At 47.3% G+C, this 20,887-nt stretch overlaps 1 long non-coding RNA gene across 1 annotated transcript; it reads right to left on the bottom strand.

Moving 5' to 3' along the window:
• Positions 1-6,471: 6,471 nt before the first annotated feature.
• Positions 6,472-17,490, bottom strand: LOC121471209 (uncharacterized). The gene is made up of 2 exons (XR_005982626.2): positions 8,098-17,490; positions 6,472-7,392 (listed from the first exon to the last, which is right to left on the bottom strand). It is a non-coding gene; the product is annotated as an uncharacterized lncRNA (long non-coding RNA).
• Positions 17,491-20,887: the final 3,397 nt, after the last annotated feature.

The raw sequence follows: 20,887 nt of genomic DNA, 5'->3' as shown, positions 1-20,887 counted from the left end.
AGTGATATATAGATGTAACATGTTATATTGCCAAGAAATATTTGTATCAAGCTTGTGAATCAGAACCAGGGGATTGCCTCACATACGTTGAAACCACGGCTGACAAGAGGGACAAGAGGGAAGACTTCAGTTACAAATGAATAAACATAGCTCACCCAGAGATGGATCACTCCCAAAGGTGATCTGAGGAACTCCCAAGTGATGATCATCTCGATAACTATCCACAATTGAGATCGTTGGAGCCACCAGAAAGATACATCTCAATGCCAGGTTCCAGGAACTCAATCAGGGACATACATCACTCTCCGGACACCGTTTTGTTCAACCCAACATAGAGAAAAGAAATTCTATGAATATGTGGGACTCTGAATGGAAAGAAAAGCCTGATCACTGAAAACTCTGCCTCAGGCAGAATAAACTGTATAAAAACCGCTTGGATGGGATGGTCGGTGTGAAACGTAGGGGACCCTATGCTGTAGTGGTCAGACCTGTGTCTCACCCAGCGCTGATCCCAGGCTCGGCCTTTTGATTGTGGCTGGCTCAGACCGAATTAGATCTCTGGATAAAACTTATTTTTATTAATTTTTAATTTGGCTGTATTAATTTTTTACCTATAACAGCTAGAACAACTGTCTGTAAGCTTTAGCAATATGCTATTGGCTAGAAAGTTTTTTTAATGCTCAGTAACAAAGAAATCTTTGGCTGTTGATGGCAGGATGTGAGCTTTTGCCATCTTCCCATTGTCTCAACAATGTAATGAGGCTGATGCTGTAATTGTTATTGATGGATAATGAGATGACTACTTCTCCCAATTAAGGGATGAATATTGTGTGACTATTAAGAGAAGATTTATTGATGTATAGTTATACTACTGTAATGTAAATGGCCTCTGTTCTCCCCATAGTTCCCTTTCCTCCTCCCACTCTGTATTGTTGCCATCAGGCAGCCTGTGTTATCTAAGACAGGCTAAGAAAGAAGGCATGCACATGTGTCCCTTACTTGGGGAAATTGGGAATGGAAAAGCTTCTTGCTGGGGAGTGCGGCATGACAATGCCTGACCTTCCAATCAAGTTGCAAGAAAGCAGTCTCCACCAATAAATGGCAAAGAGTTGACTGACAGATTTTGGAGGGGCCAGGGCTGGCTTATGCAATCCCCCCAGGGTATAAAAGGTGAAGCATTCATCTTGAAGACAAGTCAGTTGCATGGTAGGTAACCATGAGGGCAGCTTCCAGGCCTGTTTTTCCTTATTTAGTCCTTTTGTTGTATTTTTGTTAAGGTTTAATAAACCCTTTACATTTTTTAATCGAGCAGTCATTTCTCACAAAATGGGGACTCATTTGGGATCAATATCTTGTCTCTGTGGGTGCAGGAGATCTCGAAGGAGAAGGGTGCTCTGATGCAAGTTCAGCAGCTCCACTAGGTTCTCCTGTGACCATCAGTGATGCAGGTCAGCACCGGCGACAACAGAGGACTAAATAATGAAAAAGAAAAAGGGGAAGAAGAAGAAAAAAAATACCTGAAAACTGCAAATCCAGAGGACTGTGAGTATTTGAGTGCATGTATGCTTGAAGTAAGAGTGGGGTAATTTTGGGAATGTGCTTGGGGTACATATAGAACTTAAAATATCCTCATAATCATTTTGGCCAAATTTTTGGTCTGTAATCCAAGTGTACAAAAGCCAGCTCCAGGAAGTCATACATGGGACCCTCTCTGGAAATCCATTGGAGCTTAAGGACAAGTGGGCGGTTAGACATTTTAAGGTGGGATGCATAGAAGATGGATACAGGGATTCTGTAGAAGGCGAGGACCCTGTGGCTGGCAGAATGCATGTGATAGAGAGATATTAGAGTTATGGAGATCCATGAGCTTCTGGAAACATCAGATTGAGTGTCATCAGATTTAGAGGGTGTTAGACTGATGGCAAAAATTGTCATTCAGTGGAGAAGGTGCTTGTGTTGAGGTGAGTAGTCACGGCAGCTTTCCCAAGCCGTGGGTGGCAGGGGGGAGGCAGGTGAAGAGAGACTGCATGACGGCCTCATGTGGAGCAGCAGCACACTCAGCGTGGTGAGCTTCTGGAGCGCGGTTAGCGCGATAACTTCCGAAGCTTGCCAGCCGAGGTGTGAGAGGGAGTGCCGCCGCTAATGGCAGTGACTTGGTGGCGCCAAGTAGGAGAGTCCAGCGGACTCACCCAGTGGTGGAGTGTTCCAGAGAGGGGGAGAAGGTGGACAGGGTCTCCCCAACCCACGGCACACAAAGGAAGTTGGCACTGCGGGGGGAGGCAAGTCTGAGTAGAGTTGTATTTGCAGCCTTGCTCAGTGCGGCAATTTTCTGATATGTGCTGACTCCATGAGGATGGGGAAAGGCTGGCAGGGGCACAATGCCAAGATTACACGCAGTGCTGCTAGCGGTCGGAGACTGGCTGAGGTGCAGGTGTCCCGAGGCCGGGGCGTGGGACAGCTCTCCTGTGGAGCTGGGAGATCAGGGTGTCACGTAGGTAATGGTGCCCGGAGGTGACGGATGGCCATGGGCAGCAAGAGGGCTGCCGCCAGTGACTGGGAAGACATCCACCAAATGCACAGGATTTCCAAGCCAGGGACTGGTGGGCCTGCATGGGCGTAGCAGACCAGCAGCATCTGGTGTGGTGACTTTCAGCGGTTCCAACCCCACTGAGGGTGACTGCAGCCATCAGACACACTGGAGCCCAGAGCCGCCAGTCTGCCAGTGCCAGGCTGCCAGTGGTGAAGGCTGCGCTCATGGACCAGGGGAGTTTGGAGGCACAGGGCTGCTGGCAGCAAGAGCCACAGGCGCCAAGAGCCTTTGGGCTTGGTGCTGCTAGGGGTCAGGACGAGCCATCGGTCTGTCAGTGCGGGCTGCTGACGGTGGGGGCCACACTCTCAGGGACCGAGAGATTCGGAGGCGTGGAGCCGCAGGTGGCGAGAGGCTGCTGCTTGGCACGGCGGGGCGCACAGGGCGCTTCGCATGTGGGACCACCAAGGGCCAGGGGTGGGCTTGGTCGTGCAAGGACCTTGTGTACCACAGAGGTCACTAGCCTGGCAGTGGTGCTGTGGGACACATTCTGCGTGAAGACCTCTCTGCTGAGAGTTGAAAACTCCTGGTTCTGCAGGGGCTTCTCCGCAACCCACCAGTATGAAGCTGAGCAGACGCGGAGTAGGGACACAGGGGGAGTGCAGTGCCAGCTCGACAGGAAGGGGGCAGCTGCTTGGGGTGCAGAATGCACAACTGGTAGGTGCCTCTTGGGGGGTGACCCCGGCACCATGGGCTCACCTGTATGGAGCTGCCCGTGGAGACTCAAGGATGCCAGGGGCAGCTATGCCTGGTGGGACTGGCCTGGGGGCACCAGGCTGCGGAGACTCCCCTGCAATGTTCACCAGCATGGAACTGCACGAACATGAGAGCACCATGTGAGCAGCTCTGCAGCTGCTTCCACTGGTGTTCCAAGAGTGTAAGCTAATGATTTGCTTTTATTTTCCGAGAAGAAGGCAAAGCTTCTTCTTTTGTTGTCTTTTTTCCTCTTCTTTCTTTCTCTCTCCTTCTAACTAACTCATCTACTGGAAAGTGCCTCAGTATTTTCATCATTCTGAGAACAGGTGACAGCCAGTGCTATACCTTGTTTTCTCGCTTTTCAGTGCCTTTCTCTCTAGTTCAAAGGAGAAATGTCTTTTCCTTATGAAGGAGATAGACCAAAATTTTTATACTTGTTATGCTGAAATTATTCTTTGTAAGAGAAGTACTTGTCCAAATTTCCACAATCTAAATAAATTACCTCTCCTTTGTGCCAATCAAGCCTCTAGGAAATAGGCTTGATTGGCACAAAGTACTTGAACAACAAAAAGTACTCAATTTTGTACCCTCCTGCCATTGTAGGGAAAGAAACAGGAGGCAAGAATCCAACACAGTCTTTCTTTAACCTTTCCTTTAAAACAACATTGTCTGTTTCCACCTCAAAGGCACAGAAGGTAAAATACTGCCTAGAAGTGACAGGGTGGTAACAAACAGTAAATGTCCTACTACTCTCCGTCCAGAAGAACTCTGGGGGAGTGTTTTACACGTATGTGCCAGTGCATATCTATGTGTACATGTGTACCAGGGTGCGCGAGTCTGCACATACAGTACCTGTATGTGCCAGTGTGCACAGCTCTGGGTGCACATACACAAGTACCAAGGTGTACACGTGTTGTGTGGATTATTATATACATGTGTGTTTAATTACCTGCTCTCAGGTGTGACTACGTTTATGCATAGCCTTGTGTTTGGGAGTGTGCACAGGCTCTGAAAATGTGAGCATAGCTCTGTGTGAGATATGTGTGTTGATGACATTACACATATTAGTGTGAACAGATTTATACGTTTGTGTTAATGTACACAAGTTCTATGTATGAGCAAGTCTCATACTAGTGAACATGTAGAGCATTGAGAGAGACTACATAAGTGAGTGTCTCTGTAGCACACGTGTGCTGGCATATACAAGTTGAGCGTGCACAGCTCCGTGTGTGTGTGCAGTAAACAGGTACCTGTGTGTGTACTAGTTCTGCACGTACACCTACGAGTAGACATGGGCTGAGCATACCCAGAAACACAGCTCTGGATGCACAGCTCTGTGCATCCGGCTGCTGTCCCACCTGAGAAAACAGAGGTGTGTGTGTGTGTGTCTATGTGTATGTATCACTACTGAGCTCTACTGAGCAGAGTAGCCCCTAACTCCCTGTGTTTTCCCTCTATTACAATATGTAGAGTTCAACTTAATTTATAACAGGAATATAAACCAGCCCATGCAAACTGCTGTTATTTCTATTCTTACCGCATGTCTTAATTTTGCTGTAGACTTGTTAGAACTTATAAATGTGTGAACACATTCTTGTATATTGATAGACTAGTGTTTTTCCCCATTGCTGTACTTTGTGAAAGACAAGTGAAAGCCTCACAGGACTACTCTACGTGCTTTAGATGACTGTTTAACTAACATTTTGAATGGAAAATTTAAATTGTATTAGTCATTAATATAATTGTCCTATTAAAATTACAAATATCCGTTAAGGGTACGAACAGTGAAAATTGTTAAAATTATTAACTTAAAACTGGAGAATGATGGGAACCAGAGGGCAAGACCAGGTTGGCCCTTGTACTCACCACTGAGAAGATTATAACCCAGCTGCAGGCAGCAACCCTGTAGATATGGTAGGCGGGGGTAAAAGCCATACTGGACCTCTGTACAAAAATCCACCAATAATTTTTGTCCTAGATTACAAGGCAATATGTATTATATTTGGCATCTGTTAGAGGTGTGGCAGTTATTTTCTGTTAATTGGGCAGTTTTCTTTATCTCTTCCACAAACCAATCCCCCCTCCAGGGAGACATAATGGCCTATGGAATGTCACTGAATCCACCAGCTTCCTCTGTAGACAGGAGGTTCAACACTATTCATTTTTTTCTCCCGTGCCCTGCAGGTACTCTTGTCTGTTCAATAAACAGGATTTTTCACTTCCCTCCAATATTCCTTTCATATCTGTGGGAGAGCGAGAGTGCCAAATCCGTAGACAAGATGTTCATTCCAGAGAATTTTCCTCCTAAAATTGTCTCAAAACTGAGACATTTGTAAAGCAAGCCCTTCTCCGTCCGTTCCGTCTTGGCCAGTGTGGCATTACCGTGTGGTCCCCGAATTTGCGCCACAGCGCCCCCTGCAGCCGCGGGGGAATCATTGCACCCACCCTGCCCGGCCAGGAGCCAGCAGCGCCCCTGCTGGCTGTGCCTGGAACTGCACCAAAGGGGAAATGCTGAAAGAGCAGGGAACAGACTTTATTGGATTTTCTGGTTTTGTTTTTTTCTTTTGCTTGTTGTTGCTGCCGTTATTATTGTTTGTTTGCCTTGCAATATACATACTACTAAAAATTGTTATTATTTTCCTATATCTTTGCCTGAATGCCCCTTAATTTTGAAGTTACAATAATTCAGAGTGAGGGGGGTCATATTCTCTATTCCAAGGAAGGTTCTTGCCTTCCTTGGAAGACACCCGTCTTTCAAACCAAGACACCTTGCACTAGACTAAATTTCTCAGTCAAGTAAAAGTGTTTATTTACCTCCTTCCTCATCACTTACTCTGTTCTTGGATTAGGAATTCCTCGGTGGATGAGAGCTGACGAGAGTCCAAGAAAATGCAAAACAAACCCAACCTAAAAAATGGCTTTGAAAGTGGCAAGAAAATTAATCCACAAACAGCAGACATTGATGTCCAAAATGGAGACAGAAGAGTTCCATAACTTTATTTGAATAAAGGGAGAGGCTATGGAGCATTTCCCATGGGGTCTCTCAAATTGCTAGAGCATGCAGCCTCCTTTCTATCCTCACTTTCCAGTCACATTTCCCTCTCTCCTTCCCCATCACCTGAGGTACTTGAGAGGTACAGAATTCCCGAATGGCCTGATACAGACCACCTCCTAATGTTGACCCACCCTTCTTTTTCTTTGTATCTCTGTTCTTTTTCTCTAACTCCAGGAATTTAGCACGGCCTTGGGTAAGCAACAGTCTGTGTCAATTAGTGGAATTCCTATGAAATATACGGTTCCACCCATTGCTTCTTTCACCTGTCAGTATCTGGGTTTATCTACTAGCAGGCCCATATTTTGTTTGTAAAGACACTTCCCTCTCATTCCTTTCAAAAGTAAATTTCCATCGAAATCAGTCTTCTGGGAGGGATCTACAACATGCAATTTTGAAATATCACAGCAAAATATTTCAAGCTTGAAGGACAAAATAAAAGTATATCTGGATTTTAGGGAAGACTGACAAACTCCACCAGAAGGCCTACGCAGATCAGCATGTGCCAGCACTGCTCATAACACAAAATGCTTTTGTCTGAATTCCTGTTTCCAGGTTGAGACAGACATTTTCCAGTGTGTACAACCAGGGCAGATCAGATGTATTTTCCCTCAGAGGAGCATTATTTATTTTCCCATCCCATTAAATCTTCATGAGTATTCCACACTGTGACCTCTCTTTAAGGAAGGGGCTGCATTTCATTAGCCAGGAGAAAGCACTCAGCTTGCAAAGGAAAATCAATACCTGTATGGATTTATGGTCACATATGTGTTTATGTAGGAGCTTTTATTAATGGGGACTTTGGAGTTGAGCTGATGTTCTCTGTGTCTGTTCCTAATACCTCCTGCTCTGCAGGCTCTCCCTGCTCCACTCAATAGCCAATCTTGTTTCCAAAGAGATGCACATTAAAAAGCATCTGCACTGCTTCCTTTACCCAAGGGAGTGGAACTTTTTCAGCAGTTCAATACTATTCATGTACCATATAACATTATACAATTGTATCCTTTGATGCCATGGCCAGCTTGATGGTGTTTCTCTTTTCACTATCATCTTTTTCCTACAATAAAAGGAAAATTTAGTCAGGGCTCATAAAAAACACTCAGTCAAATATATATATATTTTTTTTTTCATTTTGGGATTGATTACTGTTTTCTTCCTTAATAAAGTATTTCTTGTTTTTCTTTCCCACTGGAAGAACAAAAGCCCAAGCGATACTTTATTGGCAAAGTGTCCACCTTTCAGTCGTTGAAAACCTGTGAAGTTTTGGCCTGGAACCAAAATCATGAAAGTATTTCCAAGGAATATTTTAAAATCTCAAAACTCTTCTTAGTATTTAATGTTTTCAGTTAAGATTTATTTTTAAGAAGTCCTAGAGGAGATGTAGTCTGGAAGGGGGCTGTGTATTCATCACCACTGTCTACAGGTCGTGTGTTCTCATGGCTGTGGTAGGGTGAGAGCTGAGCATCCCTGGCACGTTCTTCCACATCCCAGTTCCTCCTGCACAGTGACTTATGGGTTAATTTGAGTTGGTTTCACATTCCCTAAGCCCAAGAAAGGATCTCAAGACGGGACATATTGGCAAGGCATCTATTTTGGGTAGCAGAAATGCACAAGAGGAGGCAGCTTCCTAATGTGGCATCTCTCCACAGCAGCAGTATAAAACAATTTTTAAAAATTAAAAAAAAAAAATCAAAAATTTAATGGGAAGAGAGAAATGCAGAGACTAAAGTGTCTTCTGCCTGCTGGACTCAGCTGGACCTACCTTTCCCCATGGCTTCTGATGAAGTTTTGAAGTCCTTGGTGTTCCTGGCCACATCTGGATCCTCTTTCTCTCTTTCTTCACTGATTCACTGCCCAAGAGTGGACTTAACCTGTGGAGATGCTGATTTGCCTGTGAGGAGTTACTTGATTTAAACACTCTCATTCCTTGATCTTCTCCATCTCTCCAATCCTTCCCCTGCAAAACTAAAGCAGGGGATGGAAACCACTGTTGGCACCAAGCTTGGCATGCATAGCACGGACAGCGTGACATGGAAAAATGGGCCACAGCAGCTGTGAGAGCCTCAATTCCCTTCAAATGGAAAATTTATGAGTGAACCTCAGTATCTCAGAGCTGGAGAGATTTTCTTTTCATTTACTCAAATCTAAAAAGGAGAGGCAAGGTGAGGTTTGCTCACATGGATCCATGAGGAAATTGAAGTGCAAGGTGCTTATTACTGTGTTGCCTTCCATGAAAGGAATTTCTCAGCAAATATTGAATGCTGGGAAAGTCATGGAGGTGTGACCCCATTCCCTTTTTCTCTATTAAATTGCTTTCACCTACACTAAAATTCTTACAAAATTAGGGGGTTTAATTAATCTGTAAAACTCCCTTCTGGTCCTTTCAACTGAAGGAAAATTGCTGGTGAAGCCTCTCATTCATGGAGGAAAAGCTGGAGGGAGACTCAAGGCATGCCATGGTCTTCTCTGGGGCATATTCATGCCACACCAATGCACCTCAGCATTGATCAGAGGGTTTCTCAACAGAGTGGCAGGTCTGCTGTGTCCTGTGTCACTCACTGTCCTGTGTCACTGCAGCAGCTCCTGCTGCAGTGGAGGGAGGGGAGGAGAAATGCAGCTTCTGGATGATCCTGAAGCATCACCAGAGGTCACTGAATCATGAAATACCCTGAGTTGGAAGGAACCCACAAGAATCATCGAGTGCAATGCCTGGCCCTACATCAGACATCCTAACAATGCCACCCTGTGCATCTCTGGGTCCAAAAGCTCCTGGAACTCTGGTAGCCTTGGGGCTGTGACCATTCCCTGGGGAGCCTGGGCAGTGCCCCAGCACCCTCTGGGGGAAAAACCTTTTCCTGATATCCAGCCTAAACTTCCCCTGATGCAGCTCCAAGACCAAGCTCCCACTGAAAGAGCAGCAGCCAGGATAACACAGGGATGATGTGCACAAGAACTGGCAACTACTTGAGGATAAAGGAATAAATAGGAGAAAACACCTTCCCAGTGCAAGGCTGCTCATCCTGGGTGGAAGTGCCTGTGTTGCCAGGCTCTCCTGGCTGTGACAGCTCCAGGGAGATGGATACAGAGAAAAACCACAGCACTGTCACATTTTTATCTCCAGGGCTGCCTCCAAGAAACACAAAACTGGTGTCAGGCTCAAAATGAGAAACAAGAGGCCAGGCTGGCTGCAGACCTGCAGCAGCCAAGCACCAACAGCTAGGCAGGCTCCTGCCAGAGGAGCCCGGCACCTGCTCGTTTTTCAAAGCACTGGACACACTGACACGTCTCAGTGAGTTTAGGCAGCTCAGACAGCTCCTCTTACACTTTTGGGGAGAGGAGGGCACTGATAAAGGAGAATCCCAGTCCTGGAGGCTTTTACTGCACTGTAATTCCTTCACACAGGCAGGATGAGCACTCATTGATGGAAGTAAGTGTCTGGAGTATTTATTGCTGTCTGAGCTAGCTGAGCTCTGTGTGGAGCATCCAATGCTACGTTTGGGAATGCCTGGGTGACTCACAGAGCAAAGGAGGGAGTCTTGGGATGGGATGGAAACTTGGGAGGGGCAGCAGCAAAGCCAGGGGGAACTTAGAGATGACAGAAATTTCAGAGGGCCTGAACAAGAGTCAGCAAGGAGACTTTTGGAGACCTGGAGTGGGATCAGATGGGATTTCCTCATAGGATCACAACCAGCTGCAGTTTTACACAGCTCCTGCTGCATCCCGGGTAGTCCATTAATTCTGTGTAGAAAAATCAGGTTTTCAATTGTCATTAAGATGCAAAGACCATCTCCATGAAGTCACTCCAGCTTGGTAGGAAGCTTCTGGGAGACCCCTGCCTGCACACCTGTAAAATTAAAGGCATCACATTAATTCAGCATTCTGACTGCTGGGGAGGGCATCGGATGCTCACACCCACATCCAGCCCTCGTAGTGCAAGAATCTCCACATCAGCAGCATCACTTCTGGCCACTTGGTTTGCTCTCAGAGGGGGCTCCCTGAGGATGGTGCATCTGAGAAAGACCAGCCTGGTCCCTTGAGCACAGCTGGAGCATTACCACCCCAGCCACATTGCAGGTGTCACCTGGAAAAGTCAAGATTATTTAAGAGCATCTCCACCAGCAAACAAAAGTAGGTCTTGGACAAGTGATTTGGTACTTGCAGGCTGAAGCTGCCTCAACAGCCCTGAAAGCTGTGGGAAGAGCCCTGTGATGCCCCTGTCTCAGAGCAGCCACAGGTGCTGTGTTCAACCCTCTGTTCAAACCAGGCAGCTGGTGAACATGGCTGTGCCAAACACTGACCCTTCCTTCTCACCCTGCATTCCCAGAATGCTTGGCATGCTTTGGGATGCAGGCTATGAGCACGGGGCGGGAGAGAGACATTACCTTGTTGCTCTGCCAGTAAGAGCTTCAACAAGGCAACCACAGAATAGAATCACAGAATAGCCTTAGCTGGAAGGGTCCACCAAGAATCGTTTAGTCCCACTCCTGGCCCTGCACAGACTCCCCAACATCCCACCCTGGGCACCCCTGGCAGCGCTGTCCAAACCCTCCTGCAGCTCTGGCAGCCTCGGGGCTGTGCCCATTCCCTGGGGAGCCTGGGCAGTGCCAAGCAGCCCAGGAAAGAAGAACCTTTTCCTGATCTCCAGCCTGAGCCTGCCCTGGCCCAGCTCCAGCCATTCCCTGGCTCCTGTCCCTGTCCCGAGCAGAGATCAGAGCTGCCCTTGGGGAGGAGCTGCAGCCCCGCTGAGCTCTGCCCTCAGCCCCCTCTGCTCCAGCTGAACAGGCCAAGCAGCCTTGGCTAATCCTTGTGTGGCCCCTCCAGACCCTTCACCATATTCATGCCCCTCTTTTGGATACTCTCTAATAATTTTTTATCTTTTTTATATTGCTGTGATGAAAACTGCCTCCAGATTTGAAGAGAGGCTGCCTCAGCCCAGGGCAGAGCAGAACAATCCCCTCTCTCAACTGAGACAACTTTGCTGACAGCTGAGAGAAATTGTGCTGCAGCCAGAGACTGTCTGCACTGGGACAGCACAGTGTTTATTGTCAGGCTGGTTTGTGTTGGCTTTTCCCTTCCTTGAGGCAGGAGAAGGCCAGTGATGCTGCAGGGTCTTTAACAGCAGATTTAATACAACAAATTGCAGGAATCTGAAATCACGCCATGCCACTGCTCAAAAGCCGAGCCTCTTAAAGCCTTTTGAGAATTTATGTTTTATGTGTGGAGGATTTCTTGGCCTGCAGAGAGATGTGGGTCAGAGTAACAGAGCATTTAAACACCTCTTAGTTGGGTGATAAATAGGAGCTGGAGCAGAAAGCCAGACTCAGCATGTGTAGCATGATCCTAAGGACATTTTTCTGCTACCTTTAGCTTCCTCTAGTATTTACTGAATTTATTAACTTACTACCCCTGCTCATTTCAAATTCCCCATTCTCCATTCCTTATGGATGAAGTTTATGTCTAAAACATGTGGAATCAGCCTGTTCAGGCAGATGGTAATGCAGGAAAGAGAAGAAGCAGGAACACTGGGCCATCCCATCACAACCAGAGAAATGCTCTTCCCAAGGCTGCTGCCCCTCTCCTGCCCAGGATGGAAATGATTTAGAATTAGCAATTCACAGAATGCTTTAGGTTGGAAGGGACCTTAAAGCCCATCCAGTTCCAGCCTCCTGCCATGGTCCAGGACACCTTCCACTATCCTAGGTTGCCCCAAGCCCCATCTAACCTGGCCTTGGACACTTCCAGGGAAGAGATTTAGACTCAAGCATGAACATTTGTTGATTCACACATTCCAATGAGAATTTTTTTATCCTTTGTTTCTTTGTTGACAGTTATACACCCAGAAAAACATCTCCATCTGCTACAAATGCCAAATGTGTTTAATGCAGTGTCTTTTTCAAAGTGAAAAGTAGCAGCAGGCTGCAGAGATTTAATTTACCTTTATCTTCTTCTCTATCAGGAGAGTGCTTCCCTAGCTATACTATATGCATTTAGTTACAAGAGCTTTTCCTACCTAATTTTTGTCCTATTACCTATTTTTCACTGAGTCCACCAGCTGGTCACAAATTGGATTAAACTGGAATTGATTCCACAAGCGTAATCATAGAATCATAGAATAATTTAGGTTGGAAAAGAACCATAAGATCATCAATCCAACAACTTCCCCATCTTCCTCCTCTTTTCTTCCTGTTCCTTTTTTTACTCCCCTTTTCCCCTTTCCTCAAAGAAGTTCCTCTGTCACGGAATCCTGCAGCAGTAAATGCCCAGTAGTTCATAGCACATGGGACATATCCATGCTGACACTCTGTAAGAGGTGTGATGCTCCCAAGATTAAGTTGTTCAGGACTGTTCCAATTTAATCACCATTTTTCCATGGTGGTTTTCCAAAGGAAGCTGCTGCTTGAAGACAGAGCTCCAGTCATGCTACCCGTGCTCTTAAGTGGGACCAGTGTAACTTAAGAAAAAATTAATTTAAAATGCCTCCAGAAGCTGTGGTGGGAAGGACACAGGAATGCCTTTGCCACAGGGCAGTGTTTGGGACGTCGCACCCTTGGGCACCAGCACAGAGCTTTCCCCTGGTCCATGAGATGAGGCATCAGCCTCCAACACCTGGACATAGAGTTGAGCTTGCAGGAGCTGTTTCTAAGGAATTGCACCAAAAATAATTTACTACAGACAAGAGTCACTAGTGCAGGTGTTTGATTCCAAACAGCTGCCTTGGCTCATTTCCCAATATTCCGTGAATTTCAGTGGTAATTGATTTCAAAGCTCTGGGACTTGCCTCTGAGAAGGGCTCCTGTTCCCGGAGCTCAGCTCCAGAATCAACCAAATGCTCCTGAAAACCTGCCTGTCCCTCTGCATTAAGGATGTGCTGTTTGGAGGTTGGATCACCTCCCAGCCCTGGCAGTAACACTCTTACCTGGATGCCCAGGGCTTTCCCGTCCCCTGTTCCCCTGCATGGGAACACTTAGTCCACCCTGCTTAAAGCTTAATCCATGGTTCAGCTCTCCTTTTCCCAGAACATTAGCAGCAGAAAACAGCACTGAAGGGAGAGGTGACTTTGCTCATGTCCTGGTTTGGGACAAATTTGGAAGAGATCTTCCAAAGGGATGATTTCCTGAAGGGCAAAATTCAGCATCTCTTCCTCTGACCTGTTCAGGAAAGAGATCTACTTCAAGAAAAGTGGAAAAAATTGTTTATTTAACAAGCAAAGTATTCACAAGCATTTAAAAAAAGTTAAACAATAAAACCTCTTGCTCTTCTGAAGAGATGGCAAATTCAGAAAGTCCTTCTGTGGGTCAGAGGGGGTCATCTGTGGGTCTTTCTCAGCTCACTCAGTCTGTCAGTCCCTCCAGTGCTGGAATGCAGCATCCTGGGCCCTGGTGGGCCACAGGTGTGAGCTCCCAGTAGTTTTCCTGGGTTTTGGTACAGAGCAGGTTTGAACAGTTCCAGGAAAAGAAAAAGCCACAGTCCAGGGAATTCTGCCCCAGCTAGCTAAAAAAATAACTAAAAGCAAAGGAGAATTCTTTCCTGCTCCCTGTCCATGCTGCAGAGCTGAAGCTCCTATCTCTATAGTTTTGAATACAGCCACAAAGACTTCACTGCTTTTCCTTCTCCCTCAGCCACCACCCCCCCCCCCCCACACACACACACACTCCCTTCACTCTCGAATATAGTTTTAAAGGCACAAAGGTTATTTCTGGGCTAAACAGAGGAATGGGGATGCAATTCAACATCATAAATCACCTCTCAAAGTGCCAGGTAGGCCCAAAAAACAGCGTGGAGCTCAGCCGGCTGCTTTCCTGTTCAATGCCGGGCTGGATGCCTCCAGCCATCACAGCTAGAGTGAATCTGCTGCAGGGTTGAATTAAAGATTTTGTTAACACAGCTAATCTTGGCTAAATCCTTGCCTAACCCAGATCTTGCCTTCAATTATTGCCTTACAGACTAATTGACCAGACCCTGCTGCTGTCTGTTAGAAAAGGGATTCAGCTCAGCTGCTGCCAAGGGAGCAGAGGGTGGGAGCAGAGAAGCCAGGAGGGACCAGTGTTTTCCTCATTGCTTCTGCTGGAAAATGTGAGTATTCCCAAATAGGAAACTGGTGCCCCTGGGGCCAAAGCCAAGGCTCACACAGAGGTTGAGCTCAGCCTTATCTAATAAAATCTATCGCGCAGTCTGTTGGTGTGGGAGAGGTCAGGATGGTGCTTGGTGTCCCCAGAGGTTGTTCAAGGAGATCCAGCTGCATCTATGGGAGTATGAGTGAGACCAGATAACCATGTAGGAGGGAAATTCAGAGAGTCAGTGCACAGAGAAACTACCTCAACCTCACCAATTCCCAAAGCCACAAATAGCTGCAGGTGAGGAACACACCTGCTCTTACCCCAGCACTTGGCTTTGGCCATGGATGATGTGCAGTATGAGAAGAACTTCCACTGTGACCCATGAGGATGCTCCTATGCTGGGCAGGACTATGACTATGGGCACCTGATCTTGTGGCTCAGTTCCATCCCAGGGCCAAGCTGGAGCTGTGTTGCTGCAGGAGTCCACAGCCTCTCTTTGCTGGAGCAAGGTGATGCAGGAGCATCTCTGACAGCAATGTAGACACTCAGGGATGAGGGCAGCATCCTCCTCCCAGTGTAAATAGGCCTTCAGGTATCAGGGTAATAACTCAGACAGACAGGATTAATCTTTTTCTCTTGCTGGAAATGGTGAAAAGCAAGAACAGAAAGATCCTGAGCCTGCCTTTGACATCAATCAAATATGCACAGAAATAGTGGTGACAAAGCAGCAGGGAGGAGAGCAGGAGGTGCTCATGAATCACAGACCAAGTGTGAGAGGGGGCAGCTGTCTGGGAGGCTGAGAGCAGCAGGCTGAGACCTGGTCCCTGCTCATCTCTGGAGCCAGGAATGGGCCTGGGATATTGCCTATGGATTTCCAGCTGTTGTGCTGCAAGTCTGAGCAGAGAGCACCCAATACATGGGGCACATCCTGGTACCCCCAGATCGCCCCCACTAGCTGTCACCCAGTGCTGTCCAAGGCCAAATGCTACAGTGGCTCTTTGTGTGCTGTCCAGGAACTCATTTAAAAGGGTACTGAACTCTAACAAACCCATTTTGTGCAGGTCAGAAGGCATTGGCAGGTGGCAATAACTTCCTGTTGCTGTTGGCTTAGATGGGGCTGAATCTGGACTCATGCCCTGTTCCTCATGGCTCAGCTTGGACTTAAAGGCAGAAATTGTGCATAGTGAGGCAGTCAAAAACCACATGTCCCTATTGGAGGTGTCTCAGAGGCTGGCAATGAGCTGGTGCTGATTCCAGCCATCCATCATTTGCCATTACCCATGTCCTCATCTTTCACCCATCCCCAAAAGGGATTTTAAGGCAGACTCCACTCCTGTTGTGGTGTTGCAAAGTTTGTGTTCTGCATTCAGTACTTTTTGCAACAGGGTGGTCTGAATGTACCTCTCCCCTCTCCACCACTGCTGGTATCACCTGGATGTGTCCAGATGTTCAGCAGCACAATCAGATTGCCTGAGGATAACCTTTCCCTACCTCCAAACTGAAGAGGATTCAATTTTTTTACTGGAAAAGGCTACAAAAACGTATGCTGAAAATTACCTCTGATTAGGTGAGTCTTTCTTCAATAACAGGACTCTCTTTCTCTGCCTTTATTGGTTCTGCAGGAAAAAAATAAGCACAAACTTCACTGAAAGTTTTCAGCTGTTTTTCCCTCAAGCTTCTAAAAACTTCATGTCCTGGTTGGATGTAAGCCACAGCTTGAGAAGCAAAGGGGGCTGATGGGTGTGAGTGTGGCAAAGCTGAGTAATGATTCCCCACAGCATCTCTTCGTCCTTCCAGCAGCTTCTCAACCACAGCCAGGGATGCAGGAAGTGTTAGCCTGAGGATTTTTGACAAGCAACAACTGCTCTGCTGGGCTAAAACAGGACAGTGACTTGGACCAGCCCTTATGGAGGGGCTGGAGTTGCTCCTTTGCCTCATCCCACCAACAAAAGACATGAGAACCAGGATATTTGAAGTGTTTCTGTTCCTCACTGACTCCTGGCACTGGAGACTAGCTGGTTACTGGAGCTCATTAGAGGACTCAGGTATCCTGCTGCTCCACCACCAGCAACTGCAGCTTGCAGATATGATTTTCTGTGTAAACTCTGAGCTGAATGTTACTTAAACTTTTTTTTTAGTAAAAAAATCCTCCAAGGAGGGGATTTTTTTTTTTTTCTGCCACTGTTCTCCACGGAGAAAATATCCCTGAGGGATTTTGCCTCTTCATCCCACTGGAAGCATCTCAGCTGCCAGTTTTGCCATTGTCTGGGTGTCTACAAGCTAAAAATACCATGTACAATTAACCTGCACCCTGTCACCCCTGGAAATGGGGCTGACAAGTGCTCACCAGCTGCACTGGTTGAAATAAATAAAACTGAAGAAGATTTCTAGTGTCTTGCTGTGCTGCGTTGTGAAACTGCTGCACGGTGGCAGGAAAGTGCTTTAAAGCACCTGGGAAGGTGATGCCAAGTGAAAAATTGTCACCCAGAGTGGGTTGTTCTGGTCCTGGGCTCTTAAGCACATCATGTGGTGGGTGATCAATGGTCTCACACGTCAAGCCCAAAGGGTGACGGTGGCTGACACATCAGACTGGCACCAGTCACTAGTTGGGTACAGCAGCGTTCCATCCTCAGTCCTGTGGTCCTCAACATCTTCATAAATGACTGGGATGCAAGACTGAAAGGGATAATAAACAAGTTCACAGATGAAACTACATTTGGAGGAGCTGTTGACTCCATCAAGGTCAGTGAGGCCTGCAGAGAGACCTCAACAAATCAGAGAAATGAGCAATCACCAACCGTGTGAGGTTCAACAAGGGAAAGTGCTGGATTCTGCATCTGGGATGGGACAACCTTGGATGTGTGGATGTACATCTAATAAGCTCATCTTGTTCCAATCCCCTGCCATGGGCAGGGACACTTGCATTGTCTGGGAAGGTGTACCTGGATTTGGTTTTCCTCTCTTTTCTGCTTTGACTCACTGAACAATACTATGTGGCTTTTCCAAACAGCAGTTTTGCTCATCATGCCTTCACGGGGATCCATAATAAATACTCCTTTGGTCAATAATGAAAGAGCAAGGAAAATTATCAGCACTTCTGCCAGTAAATCCCAGAGAAATGCCATGGCACCCACATGACATCCATGCTGGGATGGATCCCCACGTCTTCCTTCTCCATCTTTGTCTCTTTATTTGGAGTATTCTTCTTCCTGTGATGCTGAAGGATGTCTCTGGTGTAATCTCAGAGCTGCAGCAAAATCCTGGTTCATGGCCACAGCCCTTCCTGCCAGCACGGATATGAACCATGCCAGACCACTGGCTCCAGCGTCTGTTCTTTTCTGTTCTTCCCAAGAGTGATGTTTCTCCATAGAAAGTGAAGCTTTCCTCAGCAGCTGATGGCTCCTCCAGGTATTCCTCACCTCAAGGAAAGATTTGGCAAAGCTTTAAAATCATCATAGATTTTGATTTTGACTGCTTTGAGGTGAAAAGGCAGTTTTCTGGTTCAAAACATATTTTGGCTCTAATTACTAATGTTGACAAAATAAAATAAACATTTAGATGAAATGGTCTGAGGCAAATGCAACATTATGAATCACTGAACAGTTTAGCCTGATTTTTTTTCCCCATTTGGGAAATTTTTCCCTTCCCATTTGAAGCACTAAAACACTTTAAATGTCCAAACTGGCTGACTGTTTTTCACCCAGACTTGGAATAATCTCATTACTGTAATGCATAATGATTTCCACTACACCAACAGTGTCTTACTGAACTGTTATGTGGAGGAGAAATGACTGTTGGTGATGTAACCCCTCCATCCTAGGAGCAATGGATGGACAGCCAGCAATGCTGCTGCAGGACTGCAAGAGTTTAAGTGTCAGTTACTGACACAGTAGATGGAGCTTAAAAATGAGAGAAGGAAAAATCCCTGTGCTGGAGCCCTGTTGAGGGTCCAGGAAGACAGATCCAGCTGGACTTGTGATGACTCAGCTTCAGGGAGATAATTGCAATCTCCAAGTATCAAGGGATGTCACTGCCAAGGAAGGAAAGAAAATATTTTATGGTGGGAGAGAGTTCAAAGGGAGCATGGCTGAGCTGCCTGTGTGAAAGCAGATGTAGGATGATCTGGGCTTCACAGTCAGAAAAAGTGTCAGCCTGTAAAAGTGGAAAAGTTAGAAACTCCATCATTTGGAATGCTCAGAATTACACTAAAAAGCATCCTAGTTTGTTCCCCTCAGGAATCCATCAGCTAATTCAGAGTTCTCCGGCTTCCCCCACTCTGCTCTTCATGACATTTTATCATATAAAAGGACGTGTCAGTAAGGAAATTATTATATCCCTGTCCCCAGCAGTCCCACAATATCTCCCTTTATTCAGAACTGCAAGTTCTACAACCCACTTCCAAGAGGCCCTGCCAGGCAGGTGGGGTCTGTTTCCCAGGGGATGTGTGCCCTCTGTACAGGGGAAAATTGGATGCACAGCCTCTGAACTCTCATCTGATGTCCCTGGGGCACAGCCCTCACTGCATTGCCACTGCCACAGCCAGCTCCAACACTGACTGCCTGAGGACAAGGGAAGCTGTTTGTCACCATTCTTGTCCTGGCACCTCTGTGTTATTGAGGAATAGACAAAAGAGCAGGAAAGGAAATGCCAGAGGTTCCCAGAGGAGCCAGGAAATAATCCCAAAGGCTTGCCCTGAGTAGTTCAAGTACTGAAACATGTTCTGGGGTGGGCAGCATGGAGGCTGGCAAAGGTTGGACATTGCCAGATGTGAAAAATCTTTGTAGAAGAAATGCCTTCAAAGGAAGGTAAGCTAGAGCCTTAGCTCCTGACTCTGGGTCTGCAGTGAGCAGAGAGGAGTAGGTGCCCTTTGCTGGGCCAGATTCTTTCCTGAAAAAGCAACAAAGACAAGAAAACTTCACTGTCACTGCTGAGACGGGCAGAGGTCAGACTGCTCCCAGATCCACTCTCCTTTGAAAAGTAGAGTCTGTTGGCCCTTTCTGTACTATATCATCCTGCTGCCTCTTCGGTGTGACTCCCACTCACCTCTTGATGATGGCCTCAAGCTGCACCATGCTCTCTGCAACTTCCAAACTTCCAGCTGTTCTTTTGTATCTGGGACAGGTGTGCCACCTTGCTGCTGTGGCTGAAGACAGGATTTTGGGTGCTGCTTTATGGGTGTAATGTGGGAGGGAAGATCATGGGATCATAGAAAGGACTCAAAGACTCAACCAGTCCTACCCCCCAACAATCCCACCCTGGGCACCCCTGGCAGCGCTGTCCAAACCCTTCTGCAGCTCTGGCAGCCTCGGGGCTGTGCCCATTCCCTGGGGAGCCTGGGCAGTGCCAGCACCTCTGGGGGAAGGACCTTTCCTGAGCTCCATCCCAAATCCCCTGGACCAGCTCCAGCCGTTCCCTGGCTCCTGTCCCTGTCCCGAGCAGAGATCAGAGCTGCCCTTGGGGAGGAGCTGCAGCCCCGCTGAGCTCTGCCCTCAGCCCCCTCTGCTCCAGCTGAATGGAGCGAGTAACCTTGGCCACTCCTTGTGCGGCCTCTCCAGACCGTTCTGCATCTCCGTGTCCCTCTTTTGCATGGTGGAATATCTAAGAACTGATGGCATCGATGCCACAAACATCTGCACCTGTCTGGTCTGCTGAGGCCAAAGTCTTCCTCCCTCCACACTCCCTGGGACTACTGCGTGGAGTACCAGCACCAAGGCTAGGATTTGGTAGCTGGCTTTGTGTGTTGTTTTAACACAGCCTGGTTTTGGTTTGTTGGTTTGTTGGTTTGTTCGGGGTGGGGCAGAAGCCACAGAGGTGGCTTCTGTAAAAAGCTGCATACTTCCACTGTGTACAATAGAGCCAGTCTCTAATGGCTCTGAAGATGGACATGCTGCTGGCCCAATTAGAGAAGTTGGTAATGCCTCTGTGATGACATAGCTAAGAAGGAACTCAAAAACTTCTGAGGAGTGTGGCTGCAGCCTGCTTGGCATGGCCAGCAGCAGCTTTGCCTGCCAGGCCGCCTCTGGCCAGCCGTGCTGCGGGCACAGGCCACGGGGCTGGCAGCGAGAGGTGTGGTGAGCGATTCCCTACATGGAGCCTGCTCAAGATAACCCCGCAGAACTCTTTGAACTGCTGGAGTTTGTTGGCAGTGGTGCTTACAAGCAGCAGGGTTTTTTCCTTTTAGAGGAAGATGAGAAAGTGAGCACCGGTGGCAGAAGACAACATAGCCACACCACAGTCAGTGGAAGGAAGAGAGGGAGGAGCTGCTCCAAGTGTCCGAGTTGAGATCTCTCTGCAAGCCGTGGTGAGCTACACTCCCTGTAATTCATGAAGTCCATGGAGGGATGCAGAGATCCACTCACAGCCCATGAGAAAAGGTGCTCATGCAGGAGTGAGTGGATGCTAAAAAGCTGTCATCATTTGGGAGATCAAACAGAGCAAGAGGGCCCCGGCTTCCAGAGCTAGAGAGAGAAGGCCTTTGCTTCCAGAGGTAAAGGA

The sequence above is a fragment of the Taeniopygia guttata genome, chromosome 27, assembly GCF_048771995.1.
Source record: "Taeniopygia guttata chromosome 27, bTaeGut7.mat, whole genome shotgun sequence".
NCBI lineage: Eukaryota > Metazoa > Chordata > Aves > Passeriformes > Estrildidae > Taeniopygia > Taeniopygia guttata.
This window is presented reverse-complemented; position numbering and strand designations above follow the sequence as displayed.